Here is a 25,812-nt window from a genome sequence, read left to right on the forward strand (position 1 = left end):
TCATGGAAGAAAGATAAGGTAAACACTGAATGTTTACAGGGGAAACTTCCTTAAGAAAGTTAAAGTGTCATAGATTTCTAATAATACAATTCAAATATTTCAGATAGTTTCCATATTATCTGAACCCATAAAAAGGGAAAGAGAGCACGCATTCATTTATTCTTTTGCTATATATTTTTTTACACATAAAGAGAGAAACGTTTTGGCTTTGAAAACAATTCGAAACACACCCTTCTCTTAATCTACCATCCCTTCAACCAACAAACTCATTGAACAGGCTTTCAATGAGCAGAAAATGAGATTTTTCCAATGGTTAAGCATTCTAACCCTTCTCATTCTGGTTCTTCCCCACCCCCCACCCCCTTCCCTGTTCCCCTTTTCCTCTTCCCCTTCCTGGTTCTCCCTCTTCCCCTTCCTAATTCTCCCTCCTCCCACTTCCTTTTCCTACCTCCTCCTCCTCTTCTCCGGCCTCCTTTTTTTTTCTTAGCCAATGCCTAAGATTAGGTACTCAACACCTCCCAAATATCCTAAATTGTGCTTTTCATCTCTCCCACATAAACCAAACCAGAGGAATCTTGCCAAAAAACAGATTTGACAGTGCCATTAACCTGCTAAAACTCCTGATCAGAGTTATCTTAAGATTACAAACATAATTCTCCTGTACAGTATGTGAGTTTCTCCATAACTTTTCCTCATTTATTCATTAAGCCATCTAAAAAAATAATCTTCTTAGCAAAGTATCTCAAACATGGAAGAAAAAGTATCCTATGTACTCAGCCCTACTATGAAACCAATTTATAGCTTTCATAAAGCAAATTATAGCCCAAGAAGAAGGGGAAAGGGGAGAGGGAGAGGAGGGGAGGGGGGAAGATGTGTGGAGGGAGGGTAATTGGTGGGACCACACCTACGGTGCATTTTACAAGGGTACATTTTGAATTTACTAAGTGTGTACTATAAATGTCTTAACACAATAACTAAGAAAATGTGGTGAAGGCTATGTTAACCAGTTTGATGAAAATATTTCAAATGGTATATAAAACCAGCACATTGTAGCCCATGATTGCATTAATGTGCACAGCTATGATTTAATTTAAAACATTTTAAAAAAATAATAATAATAAAATAGTAAGTCTAACTATATGAAATTGTCACTTCTGTTGCAAATTTTCACCTGGTTACATCTAATATTAGGCACTAGGAATGAAGTTGTGACCATAACGTACATAGTATCCACGTAGAGTGCACAGCCTATACCAGCTTGATTACTTCTTCAATAACCTTCCTCCCTTTGTCTCTCTGCACACTTCTGCCTCTTTCTGTCCTCCCCACTCACTCCAAAAGAGAAAACCTTCCATCTGTCCTGTCTCCAAACTACAAGAACATTCACAATTGTCCAAGACAGGTCCTGTGTTTCCTCCCGAAGCAGCCTGGACCCACACCTTCCCCTCATCTCTCCTCCCTCTTTGCAGCATGGTCGCCATCCTCAAGAACATCGACATCCTACACAAAGGAGAGGAATATCTCTTTAGGCTTTCTCAGCCGTGGAAATTCTCACATAGATACAATTGTCAGGAAGCTGTAGATGACAGGAAGTTAAGTAAATGACTTCAGTCAACTTCTAACTTACCTCTCACGCGTACCAGCTTATAACTTTGTAAGTTAGACATGGTTATCTTGGATATACAGGTTTTGAAATTTAACCTTAAAGGAATTACACAACTTACTCAAAGTCATCTATTGCAAAACTGAGCTTTAAAACGAAGTCTGGGCCACAACATAATTCTAGCACTTTGGGAGGCCAAGGCAGGAGGCTCACTAGAGGCCAGGAGTTAGAGGGGAGCTGTGAGCTACAATAGCGCCACCTTATCACTCTATCCCAGGGGGCAAAGCAAGGCCCTGTCTCCATAAAAACACAAATGAACAAAAAACAACCAAGTCTGGGTATGATTCTGTGATAATCCTAGCAATCAAACGATTGAGCAGTGATGCTGTGTTTTTCTCCACATGGAGATTGCTGTGAGTGCCTACCGTTCTGATAAGGATTCAGCTTCTCCTCTGAATACCAAGCTTCATGGGCAATTGTCACACACACATACACACATGCACACCCCTCACTAATGTGCAGAAGATTCTCCAAATAAAGAACTCAATTTCAATCTAATTTTCCTTCCTATGTAAGTCGTGGAGCCAAAATGCAAACTTGGGAGATGCAATGGCCACGGTTTCATCCTGCCTTCATCTTTTTCTTTCTTTGTCTTAATTTATGGGAAGCTAGACCACAGCAGGGCTGATTGTGGACCTACTTGTAAGAGATTTCGTCTTCTCATGGAAACACTGATCAATGAATCAGATATCGAAAACAAAGTAATCTTTTAAATGTTGTGTTCAGGATACTTCTGGATTCTGCCTCTGTGTTGTTGTAGATCAATATTGTTTTGAGAGGGATCCTGCATTTCTAAACTTGATTTCTCTCAGAGAATGAATAGCTGAAAATAATGCATATTGTCAAATAACAATGGGCACACACTATGAGAAAAATGAGAAAAAAACCCTCAAATTCTGGGCAGCGCCTGTGGCTCAAAGGAGTAGGGCACCGGCCCCATATGCTAGAGGTGGCGGGTTCAAACGCAGCCAAAAACTGCCCCCCCCCCAAAAAAAAAACCCTCAAATTTTCAAGTAATTCCATTTCTAACAATATGTTTATATAACATAACAATGCTCACAAATCTTCAAATCAGTGACACCCACTTAAACCCAGAACACCAGAAGCCTCACACTTTTTGTTCCTCGTATTTCCTAAAGTCACGTTCACAGACAACCTAGAGTTCTCTCTCTAAAGTTCTCCACACCTTTTCTTCCCTGATCTCACCACCGGTTGATTTCTTATTTCCACTTTTTTTCCTTAATTATTAAATACAACAAAACAGGCCTCAACTCCCCACAGGAGGTAACACAGAGGAATCCAGTTAATTTAAGCTATAAATGGCAACAAAATAATTCTGGCTCTGTTGTACTATAAGCACCTCCAGTTTGTGGCTTTACATCTCTAGCTAATTACCAGTTTTGCAAACAGTTCATAAATTCTACTTCTAACCATGGTTCATTTACCCCAGTTACTATAAATGGCTGCCCAAGTTGCCTGCTTGTGCTCTCCACATAGGCGCAACGTGAACAAGTCATTAATTGCTGAAAGGCTTTTCTTTTCTAAAAGCCCCCCAGACTACAACTTTCAGCTTAATTTGTCCTTTAATACAAACAGCATCTAAAATTCTTGGGAACTGAAGCATCTGAGTACATGCTACTGACTGATCCTGCTACCTCCCCAAGTGACTTTTCAGGGAATATAAAATAGTGAAGAGAGAGGATACTGCGGATGTTAAGGAAAAAAGTATTGTATGGCAGAGATTTTTAACTTCTTCTGAGAATTACGTAGTCACTTCTTTTCAGTTTTTGCACAAATCGTAATCTAATTCCATTTGATTCTTAATGGGAATTAGATTGTTACAAATTAAAGCATGGATGCAACGGTAGATAACCTTGAATACGATGAAAACAACCGGCAGGTCATTTCCATAAAACAAAAGCTAAACAAATTTTATTATTAGCATGCCTACTTCTCTTGACTGTAATAACAGAGTTATGAAAAGATAGACAGGCAGATGATAAAATATGTATACATTTTTGGACGGTCACTATGTTCTTAGCAGAATCTAGCAGTTGCAGGGTACCAGCCTGATTTTCTTCCTGTCAATTTCTAATTCCAAATGGTGTCTCCATTTGTTTTACCTTGAGGGAGAAAAACATTTTCTATCCTCTGTAGTTTGGATAACTGAGTTGGTGAAATCAACTGACAGCAGGCAGATCAACAGGAGTAAAAGCATATGGAAACAGAACCTGCCTGGGGAGAAAAGCACGTGCCCAACAGCCCAGTGAACTGCCGCGTGTTCTGTTTGTTTCATTTTGCTGAGAGGCTCTCACGCTGTGGCCCAGGGTAGAGTGCTATGGCATCATCATAGTTCACTGCAGCCTCAGACTCCCGGATTCAAGGGATCCTCCTGCTTCAGCCTCCAAAGTAGCTGCGACTACAGGCACCTGCCTGGCTATTTTTTTTTTTTTCTATTTTTTGGAAGAATCAAAGGTGGGAGGATCCCTTGAGCTCAGGAGTTCAAGGAATATACAAGCTTTCATACTTTTTTCACACGGATAGGAGCAGTGAGAAGTAGGGGACCATAAATGATTTGGGGGAGAGAACAAATGGGCCCAAAGAACAGGTGCTGGTAGCAAAGTTTGGGTGTGGTGTTGACCTCTGGTAGTTTTTTCCCCCTAAAATGAGTCAATCTCTCTAAGGATGTGATCCCTCCCCCCCCGGGAGGAGATCTAAGACAACTGACTTCTTTCTGAAGAATCTGGTCTCTGGAAATACAGAGAAAGCCTTTGCCAGCAGCTGCTGATCTAGAATGCCTTCAGTTTACAGTAATCAGCACGCCAGGGTTTCAAAACTTGGGGTGGCGTTCCCTGTGACCCTACACCCTCATGCCACATACACGAGATCTAGGTATGGTTACATCCAGTTCCATTTATTTCAGGGAAAACAAAATGTCTTCGCATATACCGAATGTAAGACACTATGCCAATCTGTACCAAGATAAGTAAGAGAGAATCTTAGCCCCTAAAGAAACATGTGTCTCATGGGGAATAACAGTAGAATGGAAACTGTTAACATAGGATAGAACAACTGCCCCATTAAGGTCATAACAACAATGGCTGCCACTGCCGAGCACAGAGTATTTTATATATGTATTCCTTCATTGAGCTCCTCAAAATAAGCTAGCATAGAGGAACAGAATTATCCCTGTTGGAGGTAAAGTGATTAAGTTAGTTAGATTGCCTATGTGCATATCCACAGCAAGTTACAGAGCCGGAGTCCAGAACCGGCCCTCAGCGTGTTGTACCGCGCAAAAACCTGAGAATTCAGGAAGGAGAAAACAAAATCCAGGTGGAACACGAAATTCTTGGATGAATTGCCACTTGATGTGTTCTTTGAATAGGATTTAAGTATGTAGATGTTGTGGGGCCTCAGGCAGCCACTTGCAAACTTCCCCCCTCCCCCTTCTCCTGTCCTCTTCCTAAGACCTGGCTAGCTGACCCCCTGAGAAGTTCACGCCCAAAGACCCTAACTTTCCAGGCAATCGTGGAATGCGCCCACCCCTTAGGGCCCATGCAAAAGAGGCCTCTAACTGCTCCCGGGGCACAGACGTCATCCTTGCACTGCCCAGGCAGGTCACCCTCTATAAACTGGCCTGAACATCTCCACTGTGGCCTCATCTCTGGGCACCATCATTTACATCTTTCAGTAGAGAGAGAATGTATTTTAGGAAGATTGTTCAGAGTTTGTAAAAGCAGTCATGAATCCAGGACACTTTGAGGACAGTATTATTTGGCCAGTGCCACTTTTTGTTGCTAGAAAGCAGTACCTGCGACTGGGTAGTTTATAAAGAGAGTAACTTTATTTGGCTTACCGTTCTGCAGGCTGTGTGGGAAGCACGGCAGCAGAAACTGTGGTGAAGCTTCAGGCTGCTGCTCCTGGGGAAGGGGAAAGCAAGCCGGTGGGGACAGACATGGGATGGGGGACACCGGGGAGGGGAGGGGACGGTAGGCTCTTTTGACAACTGGAGCTCTCGGGAGCTAGGGCAGTGAGGACTCATTACCAAGAGATCTGCCCCAATAGCCCACCTCCTAGCCCCACCTCCAACCCTGGGGGTCAACTGTCAACAGGAGATTTGGAGGGGTCAGATATTCAAACCATAACAACATTTTATGTTTTGTGTAAAAATGAGAAATAAACTGAAATGATTGCAAACCTGAGGACAAATTGAGAAGAACTTGGAATGGCAGGTTGAGTTTATGCGAACCTTAGTAGCCAAAGAATTTACATTTATTATATTTATATTTATATTCATATTTGCTTTGGAGTCTCATCTACTTTTATTATTCACTGCTTTAAATATCTTCACGTTTCCTTTCATAGGAAAGTGAAATGCATACTACGGCAATCTCCCAAAAAGAAGTAAAGTGATGAGTTAAAATGTAAAATATGGAAATATTATTTGCATGTTTTGACTTCAGCAGTGCCCTGGTAAGATGGTGAGAGGAAGCTGGAAGCTGGACACTGAGCTTACCCTGTAGGTAGGCTCTGCAGGAGGCTGACTTTCACCTTGAGGGAATTTCCTAAACACACTGACAGTAACCATTGTTTTCTTTACACATCACTGGGCATAGAGTGAAGCAGTGAAGCTCAGGAAGTCCAGAGGAGGCATCTTTTAGAAGTGGGCAGCACAAAGGCTGAAGCCCAATGGTAAACTGGAAATAAATGAATCAACTCTCAGAGAACCCGAAGTTTATCTGCCTCCAGTCTTAGCTGGGGGAATCCTCTGCTTAGGTTCCCACAGGCCAGCTGGAAAAACTAATTCATACTACCTGGGTGTCCCTGAAAGGTCACTCACTTAGCAAGGTAGTTGAGATAGTGTTAAACAAGAAGTGACCCCAAGCTCTCAGCACTTGAGATGCAACCAAGAATTGAAAAGCAATTAAAGCATTAATATGTAGGAGAAGAGAAACAAAATTTCCCACATGAAATAATATTTTTTAATCCCACAAGACTAGAAAAATAATCAAAAACTTGAAAATAATAACATGAGGGTGTATTTGGAATTAAAGTATTCTAAGATCTTTTATTTGGAACAATATATTATTAATTAATTGTATATATTAATTCAACATATTGAATATGTTAATTGTATATTAATTATATTATTGATTAATAATGTATTAGTAATTTTAGAAGTTGCCGAGTTTAAGCCTCTTAAATTTCTAGTGCGATTAATAAAAAATTGAAATAAAGTATGCTGTTTTCAAACTAGTTAAATGAATCTCAATAGTTTGCTATTAATATTGGCCATTAAAACCTTCACACATCCACCAAAAATACTCAAGGACCAGGTGCCTGTACTGGAAAGTTCTACCAGAATCAGAATGAATTTTTCCAATCTTATGCAGCTGTTTCACAGTATAGAAAAGAGGAAAAAAAAAACCTTAATAAGTAAATTTGATGAGAAGAACATAAGCCAGTCACTCTTGTGAACAAAGGTTTAAAAATTCTAAAACATATTTATGAATATGTGTAGAACACGACAAAATTCAGAAAAGATATTCCATAACTAGGAAGTCAAGTTTGTTTAACATGGAAAAATCGATTAATATAATTTACTACATTATAGATTAAATAAGAAAAATTGTAAGGTCATCACCAAGCATTCAATAAAATATAACATCTATAATTTTTAAAATACAGTGCCTGGTGACCCACAAATGAATTAGTAAATTGTAGTATATTTATACCATGGACTATTATGCAGCCTTAATAAAAGATGGAGACTTTACCTCTTTCATGTTTACATGGATGGAGCTGGAACATATTCTTCTTAGCAAAGTATCTCAAGAATGGAAGGAAAAGTATCCAATGTATCAGCTCTACTATGAAACCAATATTTAAGCACCCACACTTCCATATAAAAGCTATAACCCAACTACAGCCCGAGATGAAGGTGGAGGGGGAGGGCAGGGGAGGGCGGAGGATGGGTGGAGAGAGGGTAATGGGTCAGACCACACCTATGGTGCCTTTTACAAGAGTACATGTCAAATCTACTAAGTGTAGAGTATAAATGTCTTAACACAATAATTAAGAAAGTTCGGTGAAGGCTGTTAACCAGTTTGATGTAAGTATTTCAAATTGTATATAAAACCAGCACATTGCACCCCACAAATGCATTAATGTACACAGCTATGATTTAAGTAAAAAAAAAAAAAAAATATATATATATATATATCAGCTTACACAAGAGGGAAAAGGAGCTCCCTGAACTCCAAAAGTTATCTTTAAAATATAAATAATGAAATAAATATAGACTAGATGAATATTAGACATGTGACCATAGGTCTAAGCCAGTACAAGAAGACAAACAACAGTACAAGAATTGGGAAGGAAAACACAACTTTCCTTTTCAGCAAAAGCTTTAATTGTCTATTCAGAAAGCCAAAAATAATCTACAGAAAAAAGTATTTGAATTATTTGCAGAGCTTAATTAGGTGTCTAAATAAAAAAGAAGCAAAAACAGATTTGCATGTCCATACCCCCAAATAAATTATTTACAGTAGTATCAAAAAGATTACTTCTGAATGGGAAGGCATGGAATTGTTCAGGGAGAGAAAAATAGCATGGTTCTGGGAATGTAGAAATGTTACAATTTAAAATTCTAGACGTAGTTAAAATATATAGTTAAATGTATCCATGAATGAGAATTCTCCCTAACTGTACTACCCCCAGGGTCCTCGTCTTTCATAAGCTACCTTCTCAGTCCTTCTTTTCTTCACTGATGTCAGAGGAACATTTTAAAATCTATGTTCTCAAAAAGGCTTTTTGGAAGAAACTCCTGTAGATTACACACAAGACACCTGGAAACAACGAATGGCCGAGGGTTGGAATTTTCCAATAGCAATTTAGAGATCATTGTCCACTTCATCACTGGGCACACTGACCCTGTCACTGGATTGAGACAACTAATCATAACTAAATACCCACTGTGTGCCAGGCTGTTATTCGATTACTCTATACACATTACGTCCTTTGAAGGTGTTTTCTATGTTTTGCGGGGTGTGTGTGTGTATGTGGGTGTACATATAAATGAGTATAAACAGGATAATGGCAAGCTAGATATGATTACGGCAGTGTTTGTGCCTTCTAGAAAAATATATATAATCTTTATGGTTTATCTATTGTGTTTTTGTGTCCTATACTACTGGTTCCTCGGTTGGAATGCTTCATTTTATATATGCATATTTTAAAGATTTTCTTTAAACGTTTGTTCTAAGATACTGGTTGCAATATATACTTTAAAATTCACTAAAACAAAACAAAACAAAACACAAGAAATACTTAAAGTAGTATTTAGGAAATTTTTGGCCTCCCAATTCATGGTAGTTACTGGTAAGCAAAAGAACCAGAAAAAATTTTATTTGTCCCTGTGCAACATGTTTGGTTGGACTCCAATGTTTTCATTACAATTGGTATTTGTTGATATAATCATTATCAAAGATAAAAAAAAGGAACAAAGATAAGTGAGTATCAGTGTTAACTAGCTGTGTGATTTGAGTAATATTAATAACCAACAGTGTTTATTGCAGGCTTAACAAGAGGACAAGAAAACATGAAAGCATTGCACATATAAACTCATTTAATCACACAGAATTTATTTTTAGATCGCTCCATTTCTCAGACAAAGGAACTGAGCCATGGAAGGTGAAATGATTTGACCATAGTTGCACAGTTGATAAGCAGGGTGGCAGATCCACATTTAGGAACTCTGGCCCCGGCCTATGCTTTTAAGCACTAAAGCACATACTCAACTTGCCTGTCTTTCTGAGCCTCAGTTTTCTCATTTTTGAAATAAAGGCAATGATAACTAAATCAGAGGATTTGGTTATCATTGGGTGAGACTCTGAGGTTTGACATATGGTCTTAGGCAGCATTTACCCTATGAGTGAGTCTCAGCAAATAGCACCCACCCCTCCTACTTAACAATATCACTAAAACGTGGTCGTCATTTTGAAGTAGGCTAAGAGCTATTTCTCTGCTGGAAAGAGAAGGGCTTTCGTACTTTATATTTAAATTTCATCTTTAGCAAAGGAGGTAAAACTTGACCCACTTTTTTTTGTTTCTCTTTCCTTTTGTCTTTCTTTCCTCCCTCCCTCTCTCTCTCCCCCGTCCGTCCTTCCTCCTTCGTTTCTTTTCCTTCTTTCCGAAACAAACAGAAATTTATTTCTCACAGTTCTGGAGACTAGAAGTTCAAAATCAAGGCACCAGCAGATTCCGTGTCTGGTGAGGGCTCACTCGGGTTGGAACACAGTACTTTTTCGCTGTGTCCTTATATGGTACAAAGCTCATTTAGTTTTTCTTTACTCTCTATCATTTAGTTTTATTCTGTGCGCAGTTAGTCATTGATCATTTTATAACACAGAAATAAAACCTTTCAAACTGCTCGAAGCTCCCTTATTTCCACAGCTTCCCACGTAACCCACACCGCTGTATCCAGCCTGTCCCCTAACAGCTGCCAGCTGGCCTCTGCAGCCCGTCTTGCCCCCTTCGCATTCTCTGGTCAGCAACCAGAGTTTACTTTTAAAACATAACTTGTATCAAATCAGTTTACTTTATGAAGCTGTCCAATGACTTCCCTGCTATTTAAAATAAAATTACAACTCCATCCCATGACATGTGGGGCGCGTAAGAGCTGCCTGCTGCCTCTGTCTTTCCCCTTGTCCCATTCCGTCCTGGACTCCTGCTCACTAAGGTCCAGTCCCGCCATCCTTCTCCCCACTCTCTGCACAAAGCTGACTCACTCCTGCCTCGGGGCAAACCACTACTTCATGCTTCATCTTGAAGCAGGTGTCACAGGCACTTTTGAGCCTCTGTCAGAACACCCACATCCCAGTTACTCCTTCCCCACTACCTCATCCACGTCCGTCAGGCCACTCACCACATTCTTCAATGTTCCTGTGTGTCACTGTGACTCAATCACTGTCTCTTTCTCCAACAGAATCTCCATGAGGCAGGGGCTTTGTCTGCCTGCCCATCAGTGACCCCAGAGCTGGACTGATGCTCTGCACATGGTTAAAGCTAAAACAATCCCTTTAAGAGAACTTGTGGGAACAACACATGTGCACAAACCCATGACTCAGCCTCCCAGAGGTGCACATGGATAGATGGGGATCCTTCAAGCTAAATTGTTAAGGGTATACGAGGTCTGGAGGACACACCCTCATATGCCAGTCTGCATTTCTTTTATAAAAGATGTTACAGTAAAGGAAGCGTTATTATTATGATGACTGAAGCTTCTCCATTATTACATATGGTTAAATTAAAATAGCATTGAATTCAATCAGAAAATTATGAGCAAAAGCAGGGTAAGTTCCTTTTGTTTATTTATTTCAGGAATATTAACTAAGCTAAATTGGATTTTCAGGAGCACTTCTTTCATGCTATTAAGAGTGTAAATTCTGATTCTCTGGTCAACTGAATTTTCAGAACTATCACTAATTTTAAAGGAAATAGCTGTGAGGTGTTAAGTTTTCTCATCTTTACTTCATTTACCCAGGGAAGCATCCGCAAAGCCTCTGTGGGTGGTTTAAATGCTAATATTCAGCACAGCAGCCTTGGAAGCTAACACCCAGCTGTATTTAAGGCCTGCATTTTCTGGTGAATGTGTCTCCAGGGCTGTACCTTTCTGGTGCCCAGACTTTTAAGCACCACCCATATTAAACACAAGTCAGAACACTTTTCACAAACCACTTAATGCTGTTTAAAACCCACAAGTAAATCATTTTAACTAAACCCTTTGATATAGCTGTGCTCTCCAAACTGTCCCTATCTGGTTTTAAACACTATTATAAAATAGTTTTAAAAATTTAGAGGGCGGCATACCACATTAAAGCCGTTATATCTGTATAAATCATGTGTGTGGAATGGAACTTTGTTCTTCCCCCATACTGAGATCAATGCTTAAAATTTTATGTCCTTGTCCTCCTTGTATGTGCCTGTGTGCAGGGAGGGGGTGACAGGCTGGGGCAGGACGTGTGCTCCTGTGCACCTGGCTTCAACAATGCAGTGACTTCCAATTTCCTTTCTCTTGAAGTTGGTTAAGAGCCCTGACGCTTACAAGGACATGAAACAAGATATGCCAGTTTAACACACAGGCTATGAATGGCATCATTTCTGGGTTTCTGAGACGCCTACTCTACCTGGGTTCCTCTCCTGGCCTCAAGCCTACTTTGTGGAGCGTGTATAATGCATATGAGCCTCTTCAGCAGCGACACACAGCAGCTGCCTCCGCTTCCTCCATGGTGTCTTAATCAGCCACACGTGCTCTGCAGCGCCACACTGCTTACCCAGACCCCAAGGTGACCTATGGGACAGCACTAAAGGCTCCTTCCTTGCCCTCGTTCAGGACCCCAGATTTGGCTAAGCTGCCCTGTCTCCTCTCACGTGCTCTCTAGACTGTAGCTTGGGTTTGTTGATCACTTATTGAAGATGCAAATTTTTATGTGCACACCTGTCCTTAATTGATGACCCTATGAAAGTAGATACAATAAAGCAAGTCAGGCTTTTCTAATTTGTTTTATTTTTTTTGTTTTTTTTAATGATTGCTCAGCATCATGAGCTCAACATCCTTTTTGCCAAAGTGGCTCATTTGTAAGAATTACACAATAGATCTTGTCAGGAATGTAAGTATCCAGGTCCCTTTCCCTGGAAACTCTAATGTAGCAGATCTTGGGGTAATCCCCAGGATCTACAATGTGGTAGATCTGGGGGATCCCCATGATCTAGAATGTGGTAGGTCTGGGTTGATCCCCGTGGTCTAGAATGTGGTAGATCTGGGTTGATCCCCATGGTCTACAATGTGGTGGATCTGGGAGGATCCCCGTGATCTAGAATGTGGTAGATCTGGGTGGGTCCCCGTGATCTAGAATGTGGTAGATCTGGGTGGATCCCCGTGATCTAGAATGTGGTAGATCTGGGTATATTCCCATCATCTAGAGTATGGTAGATCTGGGTTGATCCCCATGATCTAGAGTATGGTAGATCTGGGTTGATCCCATGATCTAGAATGTGGTAGATCTGGGTGGATCCCCGTGATCTAGAATGTGGTAGATTCCCATGATCTAGAGTATGGTAGATCTGGGTTGGTCCCCATGATCTAGAGTATGGTAGATCTGGGTTGATCCCCATGATCTAGAATGTGGTAGATCTGGGTTGCTCACCGTGATCTAGAGTGTGGTAGATCTGGGAGGATCCCTGTGATCTAGAATGTGGTAGATCTGGTAGATCCCCATGATCTAGAATGTAGTAGATATGGAGGGATCCCTGTTATCTATCAGTGCCCAGGTCATTCTTTTGAGCAGGCCAATGTAGCAGATACAGATGCTTAGAATTAACATTTCTCTTTGTGGTGGACTAGAGAGAGTGTCACTGTCCAGATTTGTATCAGTTGAACCCCAGTTACTCAGTTTATTCATAACTTGTATCAGGTTCTTTTGTGTATAGGAAACCAGACATATTTAGGTTTTCTTATGAGGACTAATAGTATGGTCATGTATGACAAAGAAAAAGGCAAGAATCTCTTATGTAAATAAATAAATAAATAAATAAATAAAAATGAGATCCAGGTCTAGGTCTCCAGGAGACTGGACTGGATGTTGCTCTGGATCTGTCGGGTCAAATATCATACCAGCTATGCTCTATAGACCTCGGAGCTCTCACTGGCTGGAATCTTCCTCCTCCCCCACCTCGACGCTGTGTCTGCTTCTCCTCCTGACCCGGACTGGATGACAACTCGCACATCACGTCACATCGTGCTGGGTGTGTAACTTTAGTCCAGTCTTCCTGCCCCTCCCACACTAGCTGCATAAATAACTTCTGACTCGAATTGGCATTTTCAAGTCTCTGATAGTTTCTCACTATTCTTGATTTTTAAAGAGTGTGTCTATTTTTAAACATTTTAAAACTTAAACATTTAGTTTTATCAAATGTATCAAATTATAATTATCAAATAATCAAATAATGAAGTCATTCTCCTAATCACTGCAGTAAAGACGTGGTATGTTTTGGGAGAAGGACGGAGGAGTGGGGTGGTTTTCTAGGTCCTGAGCGCCTCTCCTCTAAATGGGACTTTTCAGGCCTGTTTCCCCATGATCTACACCAATGACAGAGAGAGAGAAAGAAACAAAGAGAGAGAGAGAGAGAGAAGAGGGAGAGAAAGGAGAGGAGAAAAGAGGAAGTGGGGGAGGAAGTAAAGGAAGAAAGAAACAAAAGAATTAAAAGAGAAAAAACTCTTCATCACTATTCAGTTTCAGGTTTGTTTGGGGAAAGTGATAATATAACTTTACAAAAGAATTTGTTGCTCACTTTACATAAATAGAAATATTAGTATAAGCCAAGACTTTATTTGAAAGTCAACACTTTAAAAAAATCTCTTTTGACAAATATATTTTAAAAATAGTTAAGCTAAGCAAATTATAAAGCACTTGCCTTCTAGTGATCATAATATTTTAGGAAAGTGTACATATTATACCATGATTTCTCCACTTTGCCTATTAGGTGACGATTTTCCACTAGAAACTAGTAAGCTAAAAGCACATAGAATAAAGATTATATTCTAACTCAGAGAATAGATATATTAATTTTTTTTCTGAAATTACAAAGTATATTAGTTTACACTAAGTTGCCAACAAAAGCCTAGAATATATTTTTTGGTAAAAGGAACTAGAAGTCTGGATATAATTGTCCTTTGCCTATTAAGAATTCACAGTGTGTCTGGAACCACCCAGTTCTCACCCACGCTTAGCTTCCTGGAGTCGAGGCACGCGTGACCCCGGCAGCCCAGTGCACAGCACAGTTGATGTTCACGCCACATAAGCCTGTGTAATGAGCACGGTGAATTCTGCATAGTTATTTACAGATTTGTCTCTTTTTTAAAGCAAATTGACTTTGCAGAAAAAGGCTCTATTTGAACATCATAGGAAAGTACGTTTTCATACGTACGATCATACGTTTTTAGCCCAGATGCCCCCAATCAGTAATTTAGTCTCAACGTCTACATAATAAGACTTAGGCACGGTCTACATATAAGCCTTTACGTTTTAAACTACTCAGCTTATTTCTGATGGTTTCTCAAGCCTGCAAGAGAAAGCAAAAGCAGAGCATGCTTACCTCCATCAGTTTTTATCTGTGTGTGCCTTTAGTGATTTAAACATTTCAACAGATAATATATCTCCGTTTTGTTTTTTTTTTAAGCAGAGAGTTGTTGCTACTATCTTTATCTCTAGGCATAATATCCATTTTAAAACTTCTATCAAAACTGTTCCACTCCCCACTCAAGAGAAAGGGATTCAGCATATCTGCTGGGGGAGGAGTACAGGCTCCAACACACCTGGGCTCATTATCCGTAGACCAGGCTGACGTGGGAGGCGGGCCACGTATGCGGGCTGACGTGGTGGGTGGGCCACGTGTGCGTGCTGACGTGGTGGGCGGGCCTTCTGTTCAGGCTGACGTGGTGGGCGGGCCATGTGTGCGGGCTGACGTGGTGGGCGGGCCACCTGTACAGGCACACCCAGCGCCATGCTAGAAGAGTCCCTGCTCAGCTTCACTGTCGCCACATTGACATTATTAATGATTTTTTAATAAGGGCGAATGAATGAGACTCTGTCTCAAACAAAAGGAAGCAACAAAGAAAATGAGGGATAATTTTTTAACTAAATAATAACTGATAAAATTAGTAATGATTAGATATTCTATAAATTCACTTTTTCCTAGGGCACCCTGGGACAGAAAATACCTTTACAATCCTAAAATATCATAATTCTCTCAGTGCCTAGTACTGAGGGAGCAGACGTTATTCAAGATGAAAGGAATTTTAAATATCATTCGGTCCAACTTTTTCATTTTACTAATAATAAAACTCAGGATCAGAGTGTAAAATGATTTGCTTAAATGTATAAACGTGCCTCTCCTAATTTTCAGCCAGTGTCACTCCCAGACTGTCATGTTTCTCTATATAATGAGAACCAAGTTTATTTTCTATGAGAATAAAAGATATTAGGGTTAAAAAAAAAAAAGAGGAGGTTTTCTGGATGCAGAGTGTCATTATTCCTATGTGATGGAATGTTAGTAGAAATGGAAAAATACAGAATAAAAGAATTTATTCCTGGCAATTGACTGAAAGGAGTAGAAATCATAAAAAGCTTGAATGACAAGCAAATGAATAATGTGATGAGATAAATCAAATTTTTACTCTTCTGAGATCAAAAGGAAAGTAGAGTGTGGGGAATGAAAGATGATGTCTGGATTTAACGTGCACTTGGGAATCGTTTCAAAATCTTGAGATAAAAGGCTCTCTAGAAATAATAAATGTTGTGCTACTTAAATTTTTAGGGACTGAGAGATTCATGGATTGTCACAAGATGTTATTAAAAACAGCTATTCATTTTTCATGCAATGAGATCAAATGCATGTTCTATATTGGAGGCAAAATTATACTCTTTTGTTACTTCAATGTATTTTCCTTCAATAGCAGGTCAATTGAAATTATGAGTGAATGTAAAAGGACAGAATTGGACATGGTAAAAGAAGTTTAATTGGGGAGCATTTTAAAAAAAATTCTCTATTTATCCCATTGTCAGAATTACCAAGATTCTTTAAGAAGTTGAGCTAAGCTGGAAGGCGAGTCTTTCTGGTCCATTTGCATTCGCATTTATTTAAGGACAGGGTGACTAGTGTGGTATTTTAAAGCTTATATCCAGTGGCCCAGGGACATCTTAACACAAATTATAGCTACTTATAAGCAAAGAAATCATGTGTGTCATGAGACTGCAAAGTGAATGCAGTATTATTCATCTTTTGTTCTATTCAAAGGTAACATCAGAGGTAGTGATTACTTACATTAAAGAAGTATAAATATCTATCATTACCCCTGACATGCGGCACATCACAAAATATGAATAAGATTAGATTTCTAAAGATACGATGCTGTCGGGAATAAGGGAGCCCTTTTCTCACTGGGATTTCTATTCTCAACAGACTTTTGTGTTGTGCTATGTTTGTTTGCCTGTTTGTGTTCTAAATTTTTTCTACTTTAAAGTAAGAAACATTAGTCCCAACTCTTGTCCCTACAACTGTCCTTGCTGAAACATCACTCCTTCATCTCAGATCAAATTTATCCATCTCAGCACCGCTTTACCTTGAATTTAGAAATCCTCTTTTAGATTCACTTCTTATTATGTAACCAACCACCCCAAAACTTAGTGGCTTCAAATTATGTTGTTCAGAAGCTCTTTGGGTCCCAGGATGATTATTCTCCCAGGGCCATCATTTGTCTCAGCTGTGAGCTGAGTCAGCGGTGTCGCTGATCTTGGCTGGTTTCTGTCACATCTGTCTTCCCACCTTTCACATTCATCCAGGACTACTAGGTTGACTGAGCCCAGTCATCCACATATTTTATCATTTTCTAGCAAATTAGCCAGGCTTTCTCCCTCTGTGGTGGGCAGTGTTCTAAGCAAGGTAAGTGGAAATCTTGCAAGGTCTCTTAAAGCTTAGCCTTCTGCTGCGTTCCATCATTCAGAGCAAGTCATGGAGCCGGCACAGGTTCAGAGTGGGAAAGATAAAGGAAAGAATGCAAAGTCATAGCGGGAAAAGGAATGGACATTGACAGGGGCATATTTGCAGCCACTTTGAAAATAATTTGTCACAGACCTGGAAATATTTTTGTTGAAAATACATTTTACTTACCTTGATTATACTTAAAATGAAACAAACAAAAAAACAGTGAGGCCCAGCGAGGTCAAGTGACTTGCCCATGTTCATACTAAAAATTAACCTCAGAGTTAAGATCACCAACCATCCTCGTTTTCCCGGAACTATGTCAGTTTTAGCACTGAAAATTCCTCATTTCAGACAAAGTGGTATGATTTGACATCTTAGGAAAAAAGGAGTGGGATTTCATTACTCCAAGTTGAGATTTTTTTTTTCTTCCCAGAACACTAAAATTGGCCTTGACACTTTATCTGTGAGATGGAGTAGCTACTGGTGTACCATCAAGCTTCCCTGATTACTGCGCTAGACACTGGCTGACATTTGGTTAGCTGGCCTGTTGTTTAGAGTCTACTTTGTTCCAAAAGGGCTTAAGGCACTTTATAAAGCGCTGTACTTCACACAGTGGTAGTTACAGAAGGCTGCCCGTGTACATTCCTTAAATAGCCTGTGCACTTTAATGTTCTTTGAATGTTTATTCTTTCTGGTTTACGTTTAGTAAACAGTGTGTTCTTTTTGCTTAGAATGGCCTTGGCTCCTTTTCCTCTCTATTAAAATCATTCCGTTTACAATTCCCAATTTCCTCCTCTGTGATGTCTCCCCAACCTAACTTATTAATCATTATCTCCTTGGTGCTGCTAGGGGACTTGGCCCAGATTTCGATCACAGTCATGACCACATTGTTTCTACCAAGGTACCTAATTACATCACTAACTGTGTTCTCACCTTTCATCTCCTTTACTCAAGGTCTTGCACATTCCGTAGTCACTCAGTAAATTCTTATGTTGTCTTTGCTGAATAAATGAATGAACAGATTACATGCTCAGGGCCTACTGGACTGTGAGTATTCCCCTTTCTTCATTTTGTTTGTTTCTTTTTTTTTTTTTTTTTGTAGAGACAGAGTCTCACTTTATGGCCCCCCCGCCACAACGCCCGGCTATTTTTTGGTTGCAGTTTGGCCGGGGCTGGGTTTGAACCCGCCACCCTCGGTATATGGGGCCGGCGCCCTACTCACTGAGCCACAGGCGCCGCCCGATTGTTTGTTTCATTTTAACAATAATCAAGGTCATGAAAATGAATTTTCTAAAAAAAACCTTGATTGTTTTTAATTCCAGTTATTTCCTTTGTAGGCATTTTCATCTTTTCTCTTGGTGTCATTCATGTCTCAAGCAACACCAAACTCTCTTACAATTTACTGTCTTTCTCTGCAGATTCCAAAGCTGGGAAACTAGTGTCAATAATATTGTTTGCAGCCCAACATAGTGTAAACTCTGCGTCAGGATCTGAAGCACATTTGTTTGTGGTCCTGCGTGTAATGTTGTTTCTTTATGCACTTTTCCATCCCGTTCTGACTTATACTTTTCACGGAGTCTGGAAGGACGCTGATCTGTGTGCTCTGGACGCTCTGTGACTGACCTCTCATGGTTTTCTCAGAGAGCTGCTGCTCCCATTCCCCCTTCAGGACCCTTCTCTGGCCCTATCCCCTCTGGGAAGTTTTCTCTGACCAGCCCTTCCCTCTCCCTCTTTAGTTGGTGCACTACAAACTTTTCTGATAGCATCTATCCTTCTATATTATCATAAAATATTCAATTATTCATTTTTTCATCCACTATTCTGTAAACTCTTTAAAGGTAGCATCTATAGACTGTTTGCCTTTGCTGCATCTGGTTCATGTTAGATATCAAAATAATCTTTGTTGTTTCATTAATTAGTCAAATTAATGAGTCAATCAAAAAGAACTATTTTATAGGAAAATGTTATATAAAGAAAAAGTGTTTCTGACTCTCTTGGCTTGTTACCTGAATAATAGCTTTTCCATATTCAGAACAACCTGTTTCATTCCCCAAATTTCGTTAGCATGTGTAATTGTAAGATTTGGCAGAAAGGAAGAAGAGAGAAAACGTCCAGCTATGGGCTTGATAAATTTTCTACCTAAACTTACGACTTAAATTTAGACATTTTCCTAAAGTAGGTGAGTCTAAACTGTCAGATGGATTTCCTTACTTTGCTCGTGTTAACACTGAGAGGATATTCACAAGACATCAAAAAGATGCATTTCAAGTCCTATAATGAGACGTGGGTCTGGGTTTGGCAGAAGAAAAGAAGATGATGTTTCCCTAAAATGGAAACAACACAGTGTGTTCCTCAAACAGTGAGGGTGCTAACATGAACAACAGGCTATCGGATGACATTGGAAGGTGACTCACCCTGTGGTGATTGAAACCAAGTTGAGAGATCTGAACTTGACATATCAATGTGTATGAGAAGAGAAGCTTATAAAAGGAGCATTTATGAAAGACTAGTCGAAAGAACCAGTGACAGAAAAACGCTAACATTAAATAGACCTGATACCTTGAAGTGATAATGGGAGGAGGGAAAACGCCCAAGAAGAATGAGTTGGGGGAGGCCCTGTGGCTCGAAGGAATAAGGTACCGGCCTCATATGCTGGAGGTGGTGGGTTCAAAGCCAGCCTCAGCCAAAAACTGCAAAAAAAAAAAAAAAAAAAAAATGAGGTGGAAGTAAATATATATTTCCGAGGGGAGGAACAATCCGCTTTTCCAGCGTCGTCTCCTGCCCCTCCACTGTGTACCTTTTTGGTTTAAATCATACAGAATTTCTTTTATTCACTGAATTTATTCCATCCCTTTAGATTCTATTGTCTTTACTCATTGGACTTTCTCGGCTTGATTCTTATCCTAAATTCCTTATAAATTCTGATGTATTCTTAATGATTCAAATTCTTCTTACCTTCTCCAGCCTGCTAAAAGGACTAACACCTAATGCTTTTATTTTTTTAACTAGGACCAATTATGACTACTACTTTCTGACTGCTAAATAATAATGATAATGAAAATTAAAATGTAAATTGATTAAATGGATGAGCTCTGTTATTTAAAAAGAGAGCGTGATTAGAAGGAGTTGCTATTTTGAGGTGGAATGTGATGGGTTATTTGGGAGATGGCGGGGACAGATGGGAGAAAGAACTCCGTCTTGAAATACGTGGTCACCAACTAGGGAGTCAAAATAGAAGCTCTGGTTAAAGACCAAGACTTAAATACCATTTACTTAGAAGAGAGGCGTGTCCACTAACAAGTGCAGAGAGAGTCTGGGGAAATCACATTTTAGGAATGGATAGATGATGAAAAAACAGAAAGGAAATAAAAACAGTGGAATAAGAGAAAGTCCTAAACACATGGTTTTCCAGAGATCAAAGAAAAGAAAATTTCAAAAACATGTGAAAGAAGTAAAACAGTGCCAAATGTAGGGAAAAAGTCAAAATCTGAAGAAAGAATAATTCAGGATTTGTCAAGAATCCAATTACAGGAAACATTTAAAATAGATTTAGTAAAAGACATTACTAAAATGCATATTATGTTGTATATTTTGTTTATTTAGAGTATAAATCTTTACTCAGAAAAGGATAGATTTTTAATTAGTGTTGTTAATCCTTGGTCACAGTATATATATTATTTTTCATCTTTCTATACTAACAGCAATCTGAACATCAGCACTAGACCTTATGTATTTGAAGACATGGATTCTTTCTCTAATTAGCTGTGTGATTTTGAACAAGACATAGAACAAGTGATTCTTTAAGTTTAAAGGTCATCTTACTGTCACCCAATATAAGAATTCCCTCTACTACTTCCTTGACAATTAATTTCACCTTTGTAGATGTCAGTCCCCTTGTGTCTAAAAGAATGCACTTGGACTTCCAGCTCTAACTTCTGATGAAAGCAATTAGAAGATGAAGTCACTCAGTCAAGTGCCTTCAACTCATTCTATGTGCCTGCTGTGAGTATTTCAATGTTAGTAAATGCCAAAAATCAATAAGCAAAGACTCATTAGCGTGGGTACCATTCTTAATGCCTTTTATACCCTACTTAAACTTAACAAAAGAGTGTATTTAAAAAATAATATTTTATTGATACTTCAGTTAGTTGCAAATGAGTCTTTGCCAACTTTCCTCCTGATTTTGCCTAATTCAGGTTTTACACATGGGCAATTCCTTGGCGTGCATCATGTACTAATTTTACTCTGACATCTAGTGATAGGAATTTGAACACTTTATTACATTTTTCTTGTTAAAACTAGGGGAAAAAAGCATTCCAAGTGTTTATAGTTTCTCTAAACTTGCCTTGATGAGGTGAAGTTTGAGGTAGCTATTTTGTTTTACTTTTTTTTGTCCTGTTCTTTTTTAGACAGAGTCTCACTCTGACACCCTCAGTAGAGTGCTGTGGCATCCTCATAGCTCACAGCAACCTCAAACTCTTGAGCTCAAGAGATCCTCTTACCTCAGCCTCCCGAGTAGCTGATCTATAGGTGTCCACCATGACTCCTAGCTAGGTTTTTATTTGTCTATTCGTTTCTCAGTTTTTCTATTTTTAGTAGAGAGAAGGTCTCACTATTGCTCAGCCTAGTCTTGAACTCAAGGGATCCACCCACCTTGGCTTCCCAGAGTCCTAGGAGCATGAGTGTGTTGGGAGGAAAATCTTTAGCCTATGGAGTTATTGAGTGTAAGTCAAGTACTGCCTATGTTTCGAAAGTATAATTTTTCTCCAAAACTGTAGAGAGTGGTCTAATTGTAGCTTCCCTTGGCAGCCACTGCAGTAAACAGTAAAGCATATAGGAAGTATATAGAATGTATAAAGAACATACAATGAATTATTAACAGTAGTCATTCCTAGGTGAATGTAGCAGCTGAATTTATTAACAGATTAAGTGCATTAATAGAAAGCTCATCAGTGTTTTCCTCTGAGAAGACTGGCAGGGGGCAGCATTTATGAGTCGGTTGACTCCTCTGTTAGTTGCACATCCTGAGTCCGCTACAATTACTCTTTCTAATCAAGAGATCTCTCGTGTTCTATAAACATATGTGCTTCTCTCCCTTTTCACCTATGTAAGTGTTCTTCACATATTTGCACCTAGAATCTTCAAGCTCTATGTCAGCCACAGTGAGAGATGCTCTTTCCATCAGGAACCGTGAAGCTGAGAAGGATAGGTGCTGTGGCAGCCATGAGAGGAAGGCAGGGCAGCATGTCTTGACTAATTTAGGCAGATTTGCTCCTCATCACAGCTGGAAATGCAGGCTTTGTCATTCACTCTGCAACTGAAGAAACTCACAGTGTTAATTTATTCAAAGGGTTGCTTAACCCAAGAGAGTTTCATAACCTCTCTCCCAAGGTTACTGTGCTGCTAAGGGGGAGACAGAATTGCAACAGGGGGTCACTGGACTTCAGACCTCTGTAACTTCTATCACATGTCTGTCGCACAGAGGAACACCTGGGTGTCCGCAGGGGTGTCCAGGAGAGAGGCACAAACTGAGAGTGAAGCCGAGAAAATACGTAGCACCTGCAGGGCCCAGCACAGAGTGCTTCATTTGCAAGCAAGTAGCAGATTCTAACCTCTGTGATCTCAGTAAATTAAAGAACACCCTTGGATGTCCGTCTTCTGAAACCACTTGCACACCCGCATAGCGAGAGCACACCCCAAGCAACATACTGGCTTGCGCATCGCTTCAAAGAGTTGCGCAATGTCTGAAGAGTTCACAGGTGCAAGCCATGGCCAGCAAGGAAGGACTCGCTGTAAGAAAATCACAGGCACAGCACTGCTGCCGTTGAGGCGCTGGCTCTTCTGGGTCTGCCCTTGAGGAGCGTCCGGGAGCTAGTTCTCTGTGGGACCTGTTCATTCTTCTGTACCTGCTCTGCACTGTACTCCCCAGTCCCCAGGGCTCAGCCTTTTAGACCTCTTAGCCTCTCCGTTCGCCCTTTAGAGTTCTGGTCAATTCAAGACAAAGTCTGCCCAGCCAGGTCTTCTTGTCTCCAGGCTCCAGGCTGCTGCAAATCCTTTTGCTTAAGGATTTGTGCTTAAAGACTAGTCTTTGAGACAGGCAAAGTCTTCAAAGGGAAACATCTCTTAGTCAAACAAATCTTTTTTTTTTTTCATAATATTAGCATAATTGATGCCCCATTGTGCTAACAGAGTCTGGTTTTTAATGGAACACTAGCTACCACAAGAAGGTAGCCCTCAATAACAGGGTTTATCATAAATGAACGTAAGTTCAGCTCCTGTAAAGTGCAAACCAGCTTTGCTGATCAGAGGACAGAGCCCCAACCAAGGGCAACCTGGGGATTCAGGCCTCTCTGGGTTGGGCTGCAGCCGTCTTTGCATCAAGTCCCTAGGAGAAAAATGGCATGGAGGGGGTGGGTAAGTAGACCACACCTCGGATGGCAGCTGTCCACTAGCCAGTAAAACTGGCAGGAAATCAAAGAATAAAGACCACTAAATGGAATAGCATGCTATAAAATCCATCCTCCCCAGAACATGTCGTCTACCTGACATCCAAGAAGAAGAGAGGTTTGCGAAACAGCTAGACTGCAGGATGCAAAATTTTGCTTCTTTCTAAAAACTTCCCAGAGATTCCTTTTCGGTAGATTTGGGGCATTTTACAATGTGGAAAAGGCAACATGTTGAGAGGACTGAGAGAGGAGAGGGAAAAGCACACAAATTGAAGAAAACTCTAACATTATGATTGAAGGAACAACAGTCTACATCACAGAACCCCTCCTGTGACGTGAACTTTCAGTGTAAATTGTACCTTGGCGGTGTAGAACCATCATGTAACAGAAGTAAAAGGTTCTGTTACCAATGTGAAAGCTAAGAATGAAATGAATTTGTTTGAAGCGTGAGATGACTATCCAGATTTGACAAGTATTTGTCTATGATATCAACTTAAATTGTTTCTGGAGACAAGAGGAAATAACAATAATGGCTTCCCTCTATCCAATAGAAAAATATCATGAGGCGACATGGTATTTATTTAAAATGTTGTGCCCTGCAGGACAATGTGAAACCAAATACCATACTCCTGGTAGAAGTACTCGAAATATTCTGTGTTCTATTAATACCTTCCTTAACAAGGAGTTTTGGATCACTTCTAAAGGGCAGCCAATTTGACCACATTGTTGACCAGCAATTTTAGGCAAAAACTATCCATGAATTGAAAAGCAATTTCATGTTTTTGTAGTTGGGGGGCTTATTTATGCCTATATCTAAAAATTTAAAAAATAAACAAATTCACCCAGATAGTAGGTTTGGAAGTCAATTTAGTGGTTTTGGAATTACTATTTTCTGAACGTAGCTTAGACATTAACAAAGTAGACTAATAATAAACTTAGACTAATAAAAGTATCCCCAAGACCACTTTTCCCTCACTCCTGCCTTGCGTGCGCCCAGTCACTAAATTAGGGCTTTATTTTCTTCTGCCAGGTATCCTGCAGATTTTAAGGAAAATTAAAGCCCCTAGTGTAAAATAAGAGTTTCTGACAACTAGTAGATAAATTCTTATTTATTAAAAATAATTTCTATCTTAGCATGAGGTCAATAGACTTAATGAGAAAAATGGTATAAACAATATTAAAATATTGTAATTAGGACAATTCCAGTGAATCCCAAAATGCACTATGTTATAGAATCAAAGGCTTGCTACCAAATGCTGCAACTATAGTTTTCTTTTTTTATTTAATCCTAATGTCCCAGTGGTTCCTAAAATTCTGTCAAAGTACAATGGAATCATAAATATTTGGGAACAATACTGACAGCCAATTTTAAGAAGTGAATTTAAGGCTGACTAAAAACAAACAAAATAATTCCACTATATAGATTAGTTGAAATGTAAAACCCTCATTTGATAGTTGATAACTGTGCTCCTTTTTCCTGATACTACCACAAATTCATCAATCAACAAATTGTTATCAAAAATGCATGTGTAAAACCATAGACTTTGTAAAATTAAAAGAAAATTTTTATTTTCAAACCTTCTAGTGATATGTATAGGTGTGCGCATGCACACACATTTTAACATGTAAGTGTGTGTAGGGGCAGACAGGTGTATATGCACGCACGTGTGTATGTATTTAATATCAAATTCTTCATAACAATAATATAATTTATAGGAAGTAAAATTTACTTTTGATGAAACCTAGAAGGTTGCATAGGATTTACATAAAGTAAGAATAATGGAGAAACTGTCCTTATTAAGAAAAGGCCCTGGTTTAAAAAAAAAAAAAATGTTAGTAAAGAGCATTCTGAGCAGCCTGGCTTGACTAGGGGAGAGGATTTATGTAGAAAGACAGGAGTGATAGGGTTAGAAAGGAGGTTGGGGTCATACTTGGGGGAATCACTGAAGGCCAGGCTGAAGATTGCATGTGGTCTTACAGAGAATAAGGAACTATTAGGGTAGGATTTTCAGCACTGTCTGACAAATATTATTGAGCTGGGAATGATTTCAATGGGATAAGTCCTAGGAAAAGACAACATAAAATATAATATTATATATTACATTATACTGATACAAATTGTCTCTACAAAGACATCCCTGGACCAACCTGTGGGGACAG

At 39.5% G+C, this 25,812-nt stretch overlaps 1 protein-coding gene across 1 annotated transcript in view; it reads left to right on the forward strand.

The window, feature by feature from the left end:
- Positions 1-25,812, forward strand: part of CNTN5 (contactin 5) — a 1,447,249-nt gene that overhangs the window by 1,165,857 nt on the left and 255,580 nt on the right. The window lies entirely within an intron of this gene.

Source organism: Nycticebus coucang, chromosome 14 (genome assembly GCF_027406575.1).
Source record: "Nycticebus coucang isolate mNycCou1 chromosome 14, mNycCou1.pri, whole genome shotgun sequence".
Taxonomy (NCBI): Eukaryota; Metazoa; Chordata; class Mammalia; order Primates; family Lorisidae; genus Nycticebus; species Nycticebus coucang.